Genomic DNA, 20,223 nt, shown 5'->3' on the forward strand with positions numbered 1-20,223 from the left:
CTTGAAGCCTTGGCTGTTGTTTGGGCTTTCACAAAATTTCGCATATTTTTGTATGGCAGACCTACTAAGGTTTACACCGATCATCGAGCTCTGGAATTTCTTATGTCAACAAAATTAACACATGGAAGATTGTCACGATGGGCGCTGTATCTACAGGAATTTGATTTTAGTATTGTTTACATACAGGGTTCTTCAAATATTATTGCTGATGCTTTATCACGTGCACCTATGGGTTTGAAACAAAGTGCTGAGGAGGACTGCAATGAAAATAATTATTGTTTGATGTATATTCAAGGTGTTGCGTTTGAAAATTTTATTTCGTCTTCGCTCCAGGACATCGCTAAGGAGCAAAACAAGGATCCAATCTGGAAGGACATTAAGGAGAAGTGGAGGAGAAAGGAAAGCGTAGCGATTAGACAGTATTATTTAGTTCGCAATGATATTCTTTTTAAAAGAAAATCGGTCGGCACCTCTGTTTGGTTAGTGTGCATTCCTGATGAGTGGGTTAATAAATTGATTTGGTATACACATTTCAGTTATGCACACTTTGGTCCCAGAAAATGCTTTCATAAATTATGAGAAAATTGCTACTTCAGTAATATGGAAAAACGTATTAGATCTGTTCTTGCCAAATGCAAAGTATGCCAAAAGGCTAAGCCGCCAACTATTTCTCACAGAGCACTGTTGTTTCCTATCATTCCAGCGAAATTAAAGGAGATGACTGCAGTCGATTTGTTCGGTCCAGTGGTTCGTTCTACTAATGGTTTTGCGTACATTTTGGCAGCAGTGGAATCGACATCAAAATATGTGTGTTTTATACCTTTACGCAAAGCAACAGCTCGTTCAGTATCTAATGCTTTCATCAAACATTTTCTTAAAGAAGTGGGTCATGTTGACGAGGTTATATCAGACAATGGATCATAGTTTCGCTCTAAAATATGGCTTCGTACTCTACAGCTTCGTAAGATTAAACCAATTTTCATTTCACTTTTTCACCCTCAATCTAACGCTTCAGAGAGATGGATGAAGGAAATCAATAAATTGTGTCGACTTTATTGTCATCAAAATCACAGAACGTGGGATCAGTATCTTCATATTTTTCAAAACATTCTGAATGAACTCCCTAATGATTCAACTTTTTTACCGCCTATATTGATATTAAAAAATAAAGCACCGACAAATCGCATTTATGAAATCGTTCCTTTTCCGCCTTCACGGAAACTGCTGCATTCTGAAGTTGTCAACCTGACTCTACAAAATATTGCATCTGCTGCTGCTAGAAGAGAGAAATCAGCTAAACGTCCTGGTCGTTTAAAAACCTTGTCAGTTGGTCAAAAGGTGTTAATTAAGTCTCACCGTTTGTCTCACAAAGGAAAAGGCTTGTGTCGCAAATTTTTTCTGCTTTATAACGGTCCATATAGAGTTCGCAAAATTATTCATGATAACACTGTCGAAGTAGAAACTCTTAAATTTCGGCGCTCTAAGGGAATACATCATATATCGAACGTTGAAATTTATGTGGAATGACATACTTTTGAGAAACTAACATTTATACGTAAACAAGCAGAGAATACAAGGATACAGCGCCGTGTTCTGGCGGCGGCACATACTCAAAGCAACAGTCAAGTCTGCGCGCCGCACAAGGCAGTCGTTGACCGCAAACAATTACTTCCCACGTCACACGTACCTACAGCAGTACAGCTGATCGAGGGCTGAGTGCGAATGCACTGACAGCCGTAAACAAATTAAATTCAGTATAAAGCTTTAGTGACTTGATAAATTATGTTATTAACGTTCAGTTTTTTTTCAGGATACAGTTGTATAAAATATTTAAGAACTTCAGGTAAATTCTGTGTGTGTCCGACGTTAAGAGGACTTACTATCGAGAAAATTTCAGGAAGAATTTCGAAGAAGAAAGTAATAAACTAAAAGGGTAACTATTAATTAAGTTTATTTTTCAGGTAACGTATTTCCACTTAGGTACGTACTTTAGACGTAATTTGCTGCTCACGATTACGTGTTTTATACTTTGTGTTAACTGATTTTGACAATGATTGATTAATGAACAGGGTTGTTACTTATGTATATTATGCATCGCTTGACTGCTCTGCTTTTTCACTGATGTCACATTTTTTTTATTATGTGCCTGCTGTGCTTATTTATTTAAATTATAATTGTCACCTGATTAGTTGTGCTGATATGGTTATGTATGTAAGTTATACTTTGTGATTTATCTGCTTGCGCCCTCACGTTTACTTATTAAGATTACATATGAATATTTATTTGTTTATGCTGATATGATGCTAATGACCTGTTTATTATGTAAGATATATATTTGCTGCTTTGCGTATGGATTGCATATTTACACATTTCTGTTTTGTTGTCATAACTACTCTTTAATTTGGTATATAGAAATGCTGATATACGGTGTACGAACATGGAGTTTAGGTTACACTATGGTATTAATTATAGATTGATCGCTTGGCAGAGCCTCGTTATAGGGATTGTGCTACATCCACTTGTTAACATTCTGTTCTCTACTGGTATATTTACTCACTATTGCATGTTTTTGCTTACGCTCAGTGCCTTATATTTTAAGATAAGAAAATGAACTGTTATAATTCTATGAACGACATTGGTACAAGAAACTTCATTGAAGTCACATGAGCTGGAGGTTTTATGGAAGCTGTATAAATTTATGCTAATAGGAAGGAAGCTAACGACATGACATACCAACACTAGGTTTAGATCATTGACAGTTATTACACTGCATTCTTCGTGAGCAATTGAAGTAGCAAGTGACACTTGACACAAGAAATACTCCACATGTTTGCTTCTGTTTTGCCATGATTCTTGAAGTGGTGTACACACAGTGAAATATTACGATCATTCACACTCCATACTCATACTTACTTACTGAAAGTTATTCAAACTAAAGGTTGTTAGAGGTCATGTATGCCTTTCTTTTATTTAATGATGGACAAGGTAACCAAAATGTATTTTATAATTCATAACGAGTAGAAGATTTGGGTAGATGGATTACACAGAGGTTGTGTATGGATATTGTGTCTTCGGATTGTATGGGATGATGAATTGCAGTTTGCACTAGGATTTTATCTGTACTTGTTCGAGGAAACTGACTAGAGGAAAGAGTTGTTATGGAAGTGAAATGATATTGGCAATAGGGTTAGTATGTATCGACATATTGAAAAGGTATTAGTGAGGTATTGAGATTGTGTGAAGTTGATGATTATTGGAGTTTTGGTGGACAAGAGGTAAGGTAAATGATATTGATAATAAGGTTTATATGTATCGACATAAGAGGTATTATTGAAGTATTAAGATTATGTGATGCTGATGATTATTGGAGTTTTGGTGGATAAGAAGTAAAGTAGGTGAGGAGCATATTTTTTTTTTTTTTTGTTGGTTTATATGGAACAAGGATGATGAAGATGGCAGACTACAACACTCAAGTGGAAGGAAGATTGTCTACACACACACTTTGTTAAATCAATAAGCAGTATATACTTTTTTTTTTGTAGAGAGGAAGTATTTGCATATCTTGGCACACTGACAGTTGTTCAGCAACCGTACATTTGATTTGGCTTGGCAAACATTGGTCTTGGCATGATGACTATGACATTGACTAACTATTATTGACTATTGACTATTATCTTTCCGCTCCCGGGATTGGGATGACTCCTTACCCTCTCCCTTAAAACCCACATCCTTTCGTCTTTCCCTCTTTCCTGAGGAGGCAACAGTTTGTTGCGAAAGCTTGAATTTTGTGTGTGTGTTTGTTTGTGTGTCTATCAACCTGCCAGTGCTTTCATTTGGTAAGTCACATCATCTTTGTTTTTAGAACTATTATTGACTGTTATACACTGCTGCCACTACTACTTGATACGCATGTTGAACATCAAATTTTTGACAGAATTGCATTTACACAGTTAACACTATTCAATTAGAAAGATGAGTGAGTGTGTTTTCCTTTCCTAATCCCAAATAATTGGTACCGACCTATGTCCTAAATATTATTTTACTTGTTTGTTGTGGCTTGCACTGACACCCATAAATATTATAGGTTTACTGATATTTGTGTATTTGTAATAGTTAATATGACAATTATCTGATATCATTTGTATGTTTATTATAATTTGTATGTTAAGTGTAAGAGCACTGATAATAATTTTGTAAAAGCAATTGTGTGTGCATTCAAACTGTTGTTCGTGCTTACACGTATTAACATTGGTGGGTGCCACTTGGAAATGTTTAATTTCTGCTGATAAACTCTGATGTACTGTCTGATTAGTGATAGTGAATATTATGGACTGTTACCTGCACCTGTTCAACATTGCTGGGTGCCACTGATGGAACTGCTTCTACTGAGATGATGTCACTTGTTGGTGTCTGCCCTGTTCAACATTGCTGGGTGCCTCTGATGGAACTGCTTCTACTGAAATGATGTCACTTGTTGGTGTCTGCACCTGTTCAACATTGCTGGGTGCCACTGATGGAACTGCTTCTACTGAAATGATGTCACTTGTTGGTGTCTGCACCTGTTCAACATTGCTGGATGCCACTGATGGAGCTGTCAACTATTTGTGTGACACTGAAAGACGTGACACTGTAGGCACCAAAAATTTATATATATAAAATTATACGTCACAGAGGGAAGTTTGGCATGGGAAGGATGGGAACTGTCAAAATGTAAGTGCTGTTGTTTTGTTGGTAGGTGTAATGTGGACAGAAGTGTGTAGCTGGCCTTTGGAAGGACGAGATCAACATCAGGAAATTGGCATGGGATTCAGAATAGGTGCATGTGAAAATTAATTGGGAGAAGGTATTCAGAGGTTCTAGGAATTTTAACAACTTAGCCTCACCATGAATCCGTATGGTAAAGATGTTATCAATGTGTCTAAACCAAACCAGGGGCTGAAGATTTATTGATCCCAGGAAAGCCCCATCCAAGCGACCCATGAAAAGATTGGCATAGGAAGGAGCCATCCTGCTGGTTAGTATAAAGTTGATTAAGATCAGTAGGAAGAATGTCATAGGTTTTGAATCATGTGGGCGCTGACTGAGGAAATGTTCAGCAGTAGACAGACGATGCATGTGGGTGCAGTTTGTATAGATGGAGGTGGTGTCAGTGGTGGCAAGGAAAGTGTCTGGTGAGAGTTGGATGGGCACAGATTTCAGATGATCTAGGAAATGGTTGGTACCTTTGATGTAGGAAGGGAGTCTTTGTACTATGTGTTGCAGGTGTTCATCAACTGAGGCAGTTATATCTTTGGTGGGTGCTTTGAAGTCAGCAACTAGAAGACGTCCAGGATGAATGGGTTTGTGGATCTTAGGAAGAAGGTGAAAGGTGGGGGTGTGTGGTTTGGGTCAGGTGAGAATTTCTATGGATTGAGGTCTTGGTCTTTGTGAGGGGTCTGAGGTTTTAAGGAGGGACTGCAGATCGTTTTGAATCACATGGATGGGATCTTGATGGCAGATGCTGTATGTAGAGGTGTTAGACAGCTGGCGTAGACCTTCACTAACATACTTTTTTTGGTCAAGTACTAAAGTGGTTGATCCTGTCTGCTGGGAGGATAATGGGGAGTCATCAGCTTTTAGGGAATGTAGAACCTGAAGTTCTGCTGAGGACAGGTTAGGGTCATGTTGTAGGGACCTGAGGAAGGGTTGTGAAGCGATTCTGGATATGAGGAATTCTTAGAAGGCTTGGAAGGGATGCTTTTGAGGTAGTTATGGTGGATGAAGTTAGGATCGTGGTCTGAACTGTTCAAGGCAGGGTTCAATGGGAGGTTTGCTATTGGAAAGGTTTCGGGTTTGGGTTGCAAAGTGATGTATACAATGGATATTACGTGTGAAGGAAAGTAGGTCCTTCACCAAAGCAGAATGATCAAATGCAGGTTTAGGGCTGAAAGTGAGACCCTTAGATAATACAGATAATTCAGGAGGGGAGAGTGCTATAGATGAGAAGTTAAGGACACTGTACTATTGTGACTGGTTCTTGTGATTATGAGTTACTCTTGGTCTGGGAGGTAATGGCGAAGGCTATGGGATGTTAAGGAGGTTGGACAAGCTCAGTTTCGTAGGAGAGGAGTGGTGGTTGATGGTGTGGCTGTTTAGGGAGCTGCAAAGGGACAGGAAGGGAAACACCACTGTTCAGGTAGTTTAGGAGAAGGTGGGTAGCTTTATGAGGTGAAGTCTGGTATGTTGTTGCATTTTGAAGTTGGCTTGGTGGATGATACCATTCAAGGAAACACGAGGGGCAGATAACTGCAGAAATTTGTATAAGGAGAGAAGTCTGGTAGAGTGGAAATTGGCTGATGAGGCGTATAGGTCACGGATTAGCCAGATAAGAGCAAGAAATTGCTGTATTTGAAACTGTAAAAGAGCCTGGTGTAGGGCAGGATTGCATCCAGAAACAGGGACTTTCAGCCTTTTGGAGTAACTCCAAGAGACAAGCAGATTCCAAGTAACAGAATGTGGGACCTTAGTTTTGATAGTGCAAAGCATGTTTTCGAAAAGAATCAATGTAATATGAGATGGGATTCATCATGGCAAGAGAGGACAGTTTGGAGTGTTAGCAATCATGGGAGTTAAAGGAACAAAAATTGTTAATAAGAGGTGATCTATGCGATATGAAAAAAAAGATTGTAAAAGAAAAAGGAAAAAATTGATTGTGAAAGCCGTGAGACAGACTAATTTTTAAAAACTGTGTAAACAAGAAGCAAAAGTCATAGGAGAAAATGATAGTACTTAGCTTGGCAATTAAAGTGATATAAGAGATGGCAGTAAAAGTCGATCAGAGCGATTTGCCGAAAAACAAATGCATAAAAATGTGAAAGAATTACATGCAAACAAGATAAGTGGATGGTAGGAAGAAAATAGCTGTCAAATTTGCGAATAAATCAGCAAAAGACGATCAGAAGAAGGCCATGCAGCATAATGAAACATAATTTGCATCCGGTTCATGTGAGATGCAGCTACCTGCTGGTTTCTCAACTCAGGGGCTGGAAATGATGAAATTTACGGCAAATCCGCTATTGCCACTTGAGATAGCATTCAGTATTCATGGCCAGAGTTTCGAAAGTGCAGTCAAGATTTACATATGGTTAGGAAAACAAATTCCATAAAAATATTAATAAACAAATGTAATAGAACTTGTGTCATGACGATGCTGAAATTATGCTGTTAAATTTTCCAGGGTTTTACCAAGTCTGAATCAAAATTTTACACACACACACACACACACACACACACACACACACACACACACACACACACACACTTGTTATCAAGCTCTTTCATTGTTGATAATCCAATGAGCAGTTTGTGCACATGCTCAGTTCAATGCCTGCAGCTTGCTTACTAACAGACAGAGCGAAATGCAGCAAACAGAAATTTCTTGCATAAATGTGCCATTATGTACGCAGCAGTGCACTCCTTCTTTTGGTTGGTGACTATTTAAAAAATTCAGTTTATTTTTTAACACACTTCTAATATAACTAGAGGAAAGATAGATACCACATATAGGAAATGAAGGAGATCTTTGGAGAAAAGACAAGGAGCTGTGTGAATATTAAGAGCTCAGGTGGAAAACACAGTACTACGCAAAGAAGGGAAAGCTGAAAGATGGAAGGAATATGTAGAAGGGCTATACAAGGGAAATGCACTTGAAGGCAATATTATAGAAGGGTAAGAGGAAGGAGATGATGAGATAGGAGATATGATACTGTGAGAATAATTTGACAGAGCTCTTTTCAAGTATGAACAAGGTCCCTGGAATGGACAAGATTAGCTCAGAACTAATGATATCTTTGGAAAATCCAACCATGACAAAACTGTTCCAGCTGCTGTGCAATAGGTATGAGGCATGGGAAATACCGCATGACTTCAAGAAGAATGTAATAATTCTGATTTCAAAGAAATTGTGTCAGGTGTGAATATCACCGACCTATCAGTTTAATAAATCATGGTTGCAAAATACTAACACGAGTTAAAATTATAGAAGAATGGAGAAACTTGTGGAAGCTGACCACAGGAAAGATTGGTTTGGATTATGGAGAAATTGGGAAACACACGAGGCAGTACTGACCCTACAACATATCTTAGAAGATAGGTTAAACAAAGGCAAACCTACATTTATAGCTTCTGTACATTTAGAGAAAGCTTTGGACAATGCTGACTAGAATACACTGTTTGGAATGCTGAAAGTGGCAGGGCAAAATACAGGGAGTAAAAGGTTATGTGCAATATTTACGGAAACCAGACACCAGCTATACGAGTTGAGGGGCATGAAAGAAAAGCAGTTGTTGAGAAGGGAGTGAAACATAGTTCTAGCCTATTCCCGATATCAATCTGCACAATGACCAAGCAGTAAAGTAAATCAGAGAAAATTGGAAAGGGAATTAATGAGAGACAAAATAAAAAACTTTGAGGTTTGCTGATGACATTGTAACTGTGTGTGTCAGAAAAGGACTTGAAAGAGCATTTGAACAGAATGGATAGAGTCTCCAAAGGAAGATACTACGAGGGCAGTTCAATAAGTAATGCAACACATTTTTTTTTCTGAAACAGGGGTTGTTTTATTCAGCATTGAAATACACCAGGTTATTCCCCAATCTTTTAGCTACACAACACTATTTTTCAACGTAATCTCCATTCAATGCTACAGCCTTACGCCACCTTGAAATGAGGGCCTGTATGCCTGCACGGTACCATTCCACTGGTCGATGTCGGAGCCAACGTCGTACTGCATCAATAACTTCTTCATCATCCGCGTAGTGCCTCCCACGGATTGCGTCCTTCATTGGGCCAAACATATGGAAATCCGACGGCGCGAGATCGGGGCTGTAGGGTGCATGAGGAGGAACAGTCCACTGAAGTTTTGTGAGCTCCTCTCGGGTGCGAAGACTTGTGTGAGGTCTTGCGTTGTTATGAAGAAGGAGAAGTTCGTTCAGATTTTTGTGCCTACGAACACGCTGAAGTCGTTTCTTCAATTTCTGAAGAGTAGCACAATACACTTCAGAGTTGATCGTTTGACCATGGGGAAGGACATCGAACAGAATAACCCCTTCAGCGTCCCAGAAGACTGTAACCATGACTTTACCGGCTGAGGGTATGGCTTTAAACTTTTTCTTGGTAGGGGAGTGGGTGTGGCGCCATTCCATTGATTGCCGTTTTGTTTCAGGTTCGAAGTGATGAACCCATGTTTCATCGCCTGTAACAATCTTTGACAAGAAATTGTCACCCTCAGTCACATGACGAGCAAGCAATTCCGCACAGATGGTTCTCCTTTGCTCTTTATGGTGTTCGGTTAGACAACGAGGGACCCAGCGGGAACAAACCTTTGAATATCCCAACTGGTGAACAATTGTGACAGCACTACCAACAGAGATGTCAAGTTGAGCACTGAGTTGTTTGATGGTGATCTGTCGATCATCTCGAATGAGTGTGTTCGCACGCTCCGCCATTGCAGGAGTCACAGCTGTGCATGGCCGGCTCGCACGCGGGAGTTCAGACAGTCTTGCTTGACCTTGCGGCGATGATGACACACGCTTTGCCCAACGACTCACCGTGCTTTTGTCCACTGCCAGATCACCGTAGACATTCTGCAAGCGCCTATGAATATCTGAGATGCCCTGGTTTTTCGCCAAAAGAAACTCGATCACTGCCCGTTGTTTGCAACACACATCCGTTACAGACGCCATTTTAACAGCTCCGTACAGCGCTGCCACCTGTCGGAAGTCAATGAAACTATACGAGACGAAGCGGGAATGTTTGAAAATATTCCACAAGAAATTTCCGGTTTTTTCAACGAAAATTGGCCAAGAAAAAAAATGTGTTGCATTACTTATTGAACTGCCCTCGTAGATGAAAATTAACAAAAGCAAAACAAGGATAATGGAAGGTAGACAAATTAAATCAGGCAATGCTGAGGGAATTAGGTTAGGAAATGAGACACTAAACATATTTTTGCTATTTGGGTAGCAAAATAAGTGATGGTGGCCAACATAGAGAAGATGTAAAACGTAGACTGGCAATTGCATGAAAAGTGTTAATGAATAAAGGAAAATTGTCGGCATTGAATATAAATTTAAGTCTCAGGAAGTCTTTTCTGAAAGTGCTTTTGTCTGGAGTGTAGCATTGTATGGAAGTGAAACATGGGCAGTAAATAGTTTCAACAAGAAGAGAATAGAAACTTTTGAAATGTGGTGCCACTGAAGAATGCTGAAGATTAGATGGGTAGATCATGTAACAAATGTGGTGGTACTGAATAGAACTGGGGAGTGAATAAATTTGTGGCTTAACTTGACTAAAAGAAGGAATCGGTTGATTGGACACATTCTCAGACATCAAGGGATCTCCTGTTTAGTACTGGAAGGGGGGAGGGGCGGAGGGAGGGAGGGAGGGGGGCAGAGAGGGAGAGAGAGTGAGTGGTGTGTGTGGGGGGGGGGGGGGAGAGGGGTTAAAATTTTAGAGGGAGGCCAAGAGATGAAAACAGTAAATCAAATTCAGAATGATGTAGACTGCAGTAGTTATTTGGACACGAAGAGCCTTGCACAGGATAGAGTAGTGTGGATGGCTGCATCAAATCAGTCTTCAGCCTAATGATTGAATCAAAAACAACATAGTTACAGTAATAATAGGCTCTATGCTATTTGAAATACGGCTCTGGATGTTTAATTCAGTTACAGAGAGCCATTCATTACCCTGGAGATTAACATCTACACAGAGTAACAATTGATTAAACAATCCATGCTGCTATTACACAATATTTTAATACACAGCACTACTTTGCGAACTGGTCTGGTCACTTGCGCGTTAAAATGGTTTGTGTCATACTGAGTCAAAACTATTCAAAATGGTGGATTTATCTCCAGTTTCAAATAAACAATTACATTTTGGACTCCTTACACAGGCGATTAACAGAGCACAGTATCTATGGCAGAAATGGATCTGATTTTAATGAACAAATCGTGTGGTTTTGTATTGCCCATTAGTCATGAAAACACCATCCTTTAGTTTCTGCTTTTAGCAGTACAGGTGATTTGACCAAGGAGGTTGTTTTGAAACACACTTGACAGATGTACATTTTAGAGTCTGTTTTAATCAGAACACGACTCTCTGAGTGTTGTTTATCAAATTAACATAGTAAATATCCAAACAGAATCCTGATGTGAACAAGATTACAAATCAATTGTGTTTTGTATATGTGAATTACAACACAATTTAAATATTTCATATTTTGTTAAAAACTTAACTCAGTAAGATTTACAAGAAACAAAATGCATTCCCAGCCCTCCATCTCCTAGTCGTCCCGATGAGTTACATACTTTGCAAAGGTAATTACTTTTAATAAAAGAGCATATTTCAAAATTATGTATTTTGTCAAATTATCTGTTAATATTCTGGAGCAGTTAAGATGGGTTCTTTGGTCTCTTACAGACATTTCGGTCATTACAACACTAGAATGAATGTTATTCTAACAGTGTAAATGCCAGGTAGGAGTATCAAATATGTAGGATTGTGGCCCGAGCTGCTGGAGTTAGCAGTAATGTGTTTGTCAGCGTGCTTGCTTGTATGGATGACTGGTGTGTATTTATCTTTTTCTGATGAAGGCTATGGCCTAAAACTAATGTGTAAGTGTCCTTTAATTGTTCCTGTCTGCAACTTAATGTGTCTTCTTTCTGGTACATAGCAATCTCTCTATTCCTGCATTGAATGAGTACTATTGTTATTTAAACTGCTTCACAGTCTATTGGTTCTGGATATTTGAATATTTCAAATGTTTTGTCAACAAACTACATTCTCTCCGCTAAACATAAGAATATTAGTCAACTGCTATGATATTGTAAAGGTATGAGTATCGCAGATAGCACATCGAAGTTTATTATTTCAATTACAAGCATTATTTGGTCAAACAGAGCATGAAAACTTTAACTGAAGAATCTGATACATAGGAGCATGTGATTCAGAATTTTGATATCGACTACTAAATTGATGCCCTGCCTAAAACACCAACAGTACACTTTCTGTGATGAGTGTGTGCCTATATCCACAGAAAACGCCAAGGGAGAGCTATATCTTTCCTGTACCACTACTGTGCTTATACTAATAAATAAAATTACAAAGATCAGCTTTTAAGCTTGGTAGCTTACATTTTTTTCACAAGATGAATTGATCATGTCCAGACTGAAGCCAACACTTGTTGTTGTTGTTGTTGTGGTCTTCAGTCCTGAGACTGGTTTGATGCAGCTCTCCATGCTACTCTATCCTCTGCAAGCTTCTTCATCTCCCAGTGCCTACTGCAACCTACATCCTTCTGAATCTGTTTAGTGTATTCATCTCTTGGTCTCCCTCTACGATTTTTACCCTCCACGCTGCCCTCTAATACTAAATTGGTGATCCCTTGATGCCTCAGAACATGTCCTACCAACCGATCCCTTCTTCTAGTCAAGTTGTGCCACAAACTTCTCTTCTCCCCAATCCTATTCAACACTTCCTCATTAGTTATGTGATCTACCCATCTAATCTTCAGCATTCTACTGTAGCACCACATTTCAAAAGCTTCTATTCTCTTCTTGTCCAAGCTAGTTATCGTCCGTGTTTCACTTTCATACATGGCTATGCTCCATACAAATACTTTCAGAAACGACTTCCTGACACTTAAATCAATACTCGATGTTAACAAATTTCTCTACTTCGACCATCATCAGTTATTTTGCTCCCCAAATACCAAAACTCCTTTACTACTTTAAGTGTCTCATTTCCTAATCTAATTCCCTCAGCATCACCCGACTTAATTCGACTACATTCCATTATCGTCGTTTTGCTTTTATTGATGTTCATCTTATACCCTCCTTTCATGACACTGTCCATTCCGTTCAAGTGCTCTTCCAAGTCCTTTGCTGTCTCTGACAGAATTACAATGTTATCGGCAAACCTCAAAGTTTTTATTTCTTCTCCATGGATTTTAATACCTACTCTGAATTTTTCTTTTGTTTCCTTCACTGCTTGCTCAATATACAGATTGAATAACACTGGGGATAGGCTACAACCCTGCCTCACTCCCTTCCCAACCACTGCTTCCCTTTCGTGCCCCTCGACTCTTACAACTGCCATCTGGTTTCTGTACAAATTGTAAATAGCCTTTCGCTCCCTGTACTTTACCCCTGCCACCTTCAGAATTTGAAAGAGAGTATTCCAGTCAACATTGTCAAAAGCTGTCTCTAAGTCTACAAATGCTAGAAACATAGGTTTGCCTTTCCTTAATCTAGCTTGTAAGATATGTCGTAGGGTCAGTCTTGCCTCACGTGTTCCAACATTTCTACGGAATGTAAACTGATCTTCCCCGGAGTCAGCTTCTACCAGTTTTTCCATTCGTCTGTAGAGAATAAGCATCAGTATTTTGCATTCGTGACTTATTAAACTGATTGTTCGGTAATTTTCACATCTGTCAACACCTGCTTTCTTTGGGATTGGAATTATTATATTCTTCTTGAAGTCTGAGGGTATTTCGCCTGCCTCATACATCTTGCTCATCGCGTGGTAGAGTTTTGTCAGGACTGGCTCTCCCAAGGCCGTCAGTAGTTCTGATGGAATGTTGTCTACTCCCGGGGCCTTTTTTCAGCTCAGGTCTTTCAGTGCTCTGTCAAACTCTTCATGCAGTATCGTATCTCCCATTTCATCTTCATCTACATCCTCTTCCATTTCCATAATATTGTCCTCAAGTACATTGCCCTTGTATAGGCCCTCTATATACTCCCTCCACCTTTCTGCTTTCCCTACTTTGCTTAGAACTGGGTTTCCATCTGAGCTGTTGATATTCATACAAGTGGTTCTCTGTTCACCAAATGTCTCTTTAATTTTCCTGTAGGCAGTATCTATCTTACCCCTAGTGAGATAACCCTCTACATCCTTACATTTGTCCTCTAGCCATCCCTGCTTAGCCATTTTGCACTTCCTGTTGATCTCATTTTTGAGACGTTTGTATCCCTTTTTGCCTGCTTCATTTACTGCATTTTTATATTTTCTCCTTTCATCAATTAAATTCAATATTTCATCTGTTACCCAAGGAATTTTACTAGCCCTCGTCTTTTTACCTACTTGATCCTCTGCTGCCTTCACTACTTCATCCCTCAGAGCTACCCATTCTTCTTCTACTGTATTTCTTTCCCCCATTCCTGTCAATTGCTCCCTCATGCTCTCCCTGAAACTCTTACAACCTCTGGTTCTTTCAGTTTATCCAGTTCCCATCTCCTTAAATTCCCACCTTTTTGCAGTTTCTTCAGTTTTAATCTACAGTTCATAACCAATAGATTGTGATCAGAGTCCACATCTGTCCCTGGAAACATCTTACAATTTAAAACCTGGTTCCTAAATCTCTGTCTTACCATTATGTAATCTATCTGAAACCTTTTAGTATCTCCAGGCTTCTTCCATGTGTACAACCTTCTTTTATAATTCTTGAACCAAGTGTTAGCTATGATTAAGTTGTGCTCTGTGCAAAATTCTATCAGGCGGCTTCCTCTGTCATTTCTTAGCCCCAATCCATATTCACCTACTACGTTTCCTTCTCTCCCTTTTCCTACTACTGAATTCCAGTCACCCATGACTATTAAATTTTCGTCTCCCTTCACTATCTGAATAACTTCTTTTATTTCATCATACATTTCTTCAATTTACTTCATCGCCTGCAGAGCTAGTTGGCATATAAACTTGTACTACTGTAGTAGGCGTTGGCTTCGTGTCTATCTTGGCCACAATAATGCATTCACTATGCTGTTTGTAGTAGCTTACCCGCACTCCTATTTTTTTATTCATTATTAAACCGACTCCTGCATTACCCCTATTTGATTTTGTATTTATAACCCTGTATTCACCTGACCAGAATTCTTGTTCCTGCTACTGTCGAACTTCACTAATTCCCACTATATCTAACTTTAACCTATCCATTTCCCTTTTCACATTTTCTAACCTACCTGCCCGATTAAGGGATCTGACATTCCACGCTCCGATCCGTAGAACGCCAGCTTTCTTTCTCCTAATAATGACATCCTCTTGAGTAGTCCCCGCCCGGAGATCCGAATGGGGGACTATTTTACCTCCGGAATATTTTACCCAAGAGGACGCCATCCTCACTTAATCATACAGTACACTTGTAGTATTACAAATACTCGTGGCAACACTGATGTTTTTCCCACTTGAGGAACGTCAGGCAAACATTTATAATTTAATTTACATTAGCTCTTTCTATTCATAGACACCTTTTTTTTTTTTTTTTTAAATGTCTGTTTTCTGTGGGTGTTATGAGACTGTGACAATTGGGATCCACTTGTCATGGACTTTGTTGTGCCTTATTTACTTATGATAAAAAAAGATCAAAATCATGGAAACTTAACTCTGTAACTGATGTAATATAAATGTTCAGTTTGTGTGGTATCTGTTAGTTAACAGATGTAGACCATTAATATTGTAAGTGGAGAATATTTCCTGTAAAGGAAATAATCCATGTATGTACCTATCTATAATAAACTGAGAATTCAAGACGTTTTATGGGACACATTACTGCAGAACTCACTGGTTTTATGTCAAATATATTCATTAATTTGCTCCTCTGAGTTTGAAATTATTGGAAATTCTTCAGAAATGAAAATGATGAAAAACAGTCATTATGATATTCAAAGAGAATAACTGAAGTTTTATCATCACAAAATGTGTCATCAGTGGCTTATTAACTACAAACTTTTAGCAAGTAAATTAAATAAGTAATTTTGGAATAGTCTCCTGTTTCCTACACTGAAGCACTAAATGAACGTGCAAACAGTGAGGGGGAAAAAAATATTACCACTATTCATTTTATGTTTCTGCAATTACAAAATAAATATATTCATATCTGTAGAATTTCCTCGCAATCTTACAAAGCATGATAATGTTAATATACAATCTAGATTTATCAACATAATCCACAAAATATCAGAAAAATGATGCACACTATTTCCAGAGCAATTTATAAAACACTGAAGAGATAAATGAAGTACTAAAGTGACATTTCTATTGCTGTACAGCAAAGACTGGTTCTTATTTCTTTAAGTTGATGGACATTTATGACCATAAAACTCAGCAAAACATTAGACCTATATCAGACTGGAGCACTCAGGGAAACTCAGCTCATAACTGGGTAAAACCAAAGAAATTTTACAGCTGTGCAGATGATGGGGAGAGACGTAAAATTAATAATATCTCATTTACAGTTCACATTATTGATTCAACAATCCTTCCAGAATGAGTTGCTGGGTTTGCAGAAGAGCTTCTGTGAAGTTTGGAAGATAGGAGACGAGGTACTGGTAGAATTGAAGCTGTGAGGACAGGTCATGAATCGTGCTTAGGTAGCTCAGTTGGTAGAGCACTTGCCCACAAAAGGCAAAGGCCCTGAGTTTGAGTCTCAGTCCGGCACACAGTTTTAATCTGCCAGGAAGTTTCAACACTCCTTATTTAAGCAGTGAACCTTTTAGAAAATAAATGGCGATAACTTTTATTACTGCTCCCAGACAGTGAACACGTCTTGTTGGAAGGAGTTTGGTACTGAAGAGCCATAGCATCCCCACAAGCAATTAGAAAAATACATGGCAACTCATCCAGTGTCCTGCACACCTGCAAATGCAGTATAACTGTGAGGCTTCAGAGATTGTTCACAATACATTACTTTGCATATTGCTGCATAGTACTTGTCAAAACAGAGACTTTTATAATACAAATTTCTGTTAATCGGGTCATTAAGTCAAGAAACCCATTCTCTGGGGTAGGTAACACTGCATAGTTGTACCTGAAGAGTGATCGCTGAAGCAAACTCAAAGCTTATGATAAGAGGATATGCGATGTTACCAGCCCTTGTCTCTATAAGCCTGGGTTTACTATACTCAAATAGCTTTGTTGATAAAACTAAGAAACAGCCTTTTGCAGTTCATCTCCCTCTCCTGGAAGAACAGTAAATTGTCGTTATAAAGCAGTCGTGCATATATGATTTCCAATTTTCACATCCTTACTGTATTAATCTTCTGTCCTCTTTCTCGTAATAACTGTAGTCCCTATCTAAGACTAATAACTGGAAATTTAAACTACCCTCCCACACAAGTCTATCATTTAGAGCTTTTTGAAGAAGGTAAAACGATTATTCTGTAACAAACAAAACTATTATTCACTCTCAAAGTAGACTCTTAGAAAAAGAAAGGTAAATGTGTAAAAAGTACTGGAGTGGATATGTGTTGTGAACTTCCAAGAAACTACCTCACAAAACGTTCAATGTTTACAATTTATCTATATAATTGTATTCATATCATCCATAATTGCTGTAATTTATAGTCACACATAACAGTAAGACAGCACTTTTCCAAAATTACTTTTTACTAGCGACCCACCTTGGCTTCACTTGAGTATTACTAAGTGTATATGACTATCACTTGTCTGACATAACAGTAATAAATTATATATACAAACCTTCCCTGTGACTCAGTCTAGTGACAAGTGTATTAAAATCACTACAGTTGTTTCGAAGATTAGCCGTCACATAAGGACAAAAAAATATGGTGTGGGATTTAAATTTAGTAGCAAGTATAGTCCAATTTCCCTATAACTAATTTCCTTTTTTCTTTTCTACAAATAATTTACTGTAGTCAAATTATAAATTTATTTTACAGTCAAGCTCATTATTTCAGTCAACTTCTATGCGGCCACAACATACTTGCTGATCTGTACGCCAGTACTTCAACATATTTTGTAATTTTGCTCACAAAATTAAGTGTAGTATGCAGATTTCATATATTGTCTATTTATACAGAAAAATTACCAGAAAATGATTATATATATATCTCAAAAAACAAAGATGATGTGACTTACCAAACGAAAGTGCTGGCAGGTCGAAATACACACAAACAAACACAAACATACACACAAAATTCAAGCTTTCGCAACAAACTGTTGCCTCATCAGGAAAGACGAAAGGATGTGGGTTTTAAGGGAGAGGGTAAGGAGTCATTCCAATCCCGGGAACGGAAAGACTTACCTTAGGGGGAAAAAAGGACGGGTATACACTCGCACACACACACACACACACACACACACACACACACACATATATCCATCCACACATATACAGACACAAGCAGACATATTTAAAGACAAAGAGTTTGGGCAGAGATGTCAGTCGAGGCGGAAGTGCAGAGGCAAAGATGTTGTTGAATGATAGGTGAGGTATGAGTGGCGGCAACTTGAAATTAGCGGAGATTGATACCTGGTGGGTAACGGGAAGAGAGGATATATTGAAGAGCAAGTTCCCATCTCCAGAGTTCGGATAGGTTGGTGTTGGTGGGAAGTATCCAGATAACCCGGGCGGTGTAACACTGTGCCAAGATGTGCTGGCCGTGCACCAAGGCATGTTTAGCCACAGGGTGATCCTCATTACCAACAAACACTGTCTGCCTGTGTCCATTCATGCGAATGGACAGTTTGTTGCTGGTCATTCCCACATAGAATGCATCACAGTGTAGGCAGGTCAGTTGGTAAATCACGTGGGTGCTTTCACACGTGGCTCTGCCTTTGGTCGTGTACACCTTCCGGTTACAGGACTGGAGTAGGTGGTGGTGGGAGGGTGCATGGGACAGGTTTTACACCGGAGGCGGTTACAAGGATAGGAGCCAGAGGGTAGGGAAGGTGGTTTGGGGATTTCATAGGGATGAACTAACAGGTTACGATGGTTAGGTGGACGGCGGAAAGACACTCTTGGAGGAGTGGGGAGGTTTTCATGGAGGATGGATCCCTAAGGTAAGTCTTTCCGCTCCCGGGATTGGAATGACTCCTTACCCTCTCCCTTAAAACCCACATCCTTTCGTCTTTCCCTCTTTCCTGATGAGGCAACAGTTTGTTGCGAAAGCTTGAATTTTGTGTGTATGTTAGTGTTTGTTTGTGTGTCTGTCGACCTGCTAGCACTTTCATTTGGTAAGTCACATCATCTTTGTTTTTATATATATATATATATATGAGAGAGACTGATGACTATGTACACTTCTTATTTTGTCTGTGGGGCAGCTAAAAACTGTGACAGGACCTCAGTTTTCAGGATACTTAAGTCGTACTTTAACAAAGCAGACGGATCCTTTCCATCTGTTATATACCCTCCAAAACTATTATATGTTTCAAGTTTTTCATGATATCGTAGATAATGTTATTTTTATGGAGTACCCTAAAATTCCAAATACTGACTCCTTAACCAACTTCATTTTATTGTCTGTTGTGTGCCTTTGGATATCAGGAGTTAATGACTGACTAGTTACCCTAAAAATCACAATAATTACGAAACACAAGCACTTTCAGATTTCATTATCATTGTTAATTTGTAAGCATATATCTGACTACCAACTTCTTGATAAAGTACATGAAAAAGATATTTCAATAACTACAAAATATATACAGCGAATGACGAAAATGTGTAACTCTTGCTTCACTTGGTTTCAGAGTAACATCCTTATTGAAAAGATTGTTACCAAAATAGGATCCCATACTGAGTTCAATTAGCCAGTGTAATTCAATAGAAATCATTTCTGTATCTAAATTATTGTCAACTCACAAATGGAAGTTGTGGACCACTATGTGAAGAGTTGTGAAATTTGCAAGATCTATATCTGCAAATACAGGCAAATATATTGCAGATAATGTACCATAATTTGTCTTGATTTCGCATCTGAGAGTTTATTAAATAATTCAGAGACTATTGTATATGATTGCTTGAACAGTGAATGTGTAATTAGTGTCATGGACTGTGCCAAACTTCAATATTCTCACTGTGACAGTACGGTCAAACTATGAACTATGTTGTCTCCAATATTTACTTATTGTGCACATATTTTTTGTGTTGACGTGACTGTTAGACATCAAGGACAGTGATTTAAGAACTTCATTCAGTGACTGCGTCAATTATGTGTGTTCACCCCACATGAACTTTTGTGAACAAATATGTCTCTGTTAGATTTCAATCAAATTATATCACATTACTACTCAACCAAAATCCAGCTATATTCCTTTTTGATAGCAATTTGCTGCTGTTAAAGAGTTGCATTAAGAGAAATGGACATTAGTGAATGACTATAATTATGTAAATGAGTGCTACTGTTATAATACACAAGTACAAATACAGGACTATCACATAAGGAAATA

Source organism: Schistocerca americana, chromosome 1 (assembly GCF_021461395.2).
Source record: "Schistocerca americana isolate TAMUIC-IGC-003095 chromosome 1, iqSchAmer2.1, whole genome shotgun sequence".
Taxonomy (NCBI): Eukaryota; Metazoa; Arthropoda; class Insecta; order Orthoptera; family Acrididae; genus Schistocerca; species Schistocerca americana.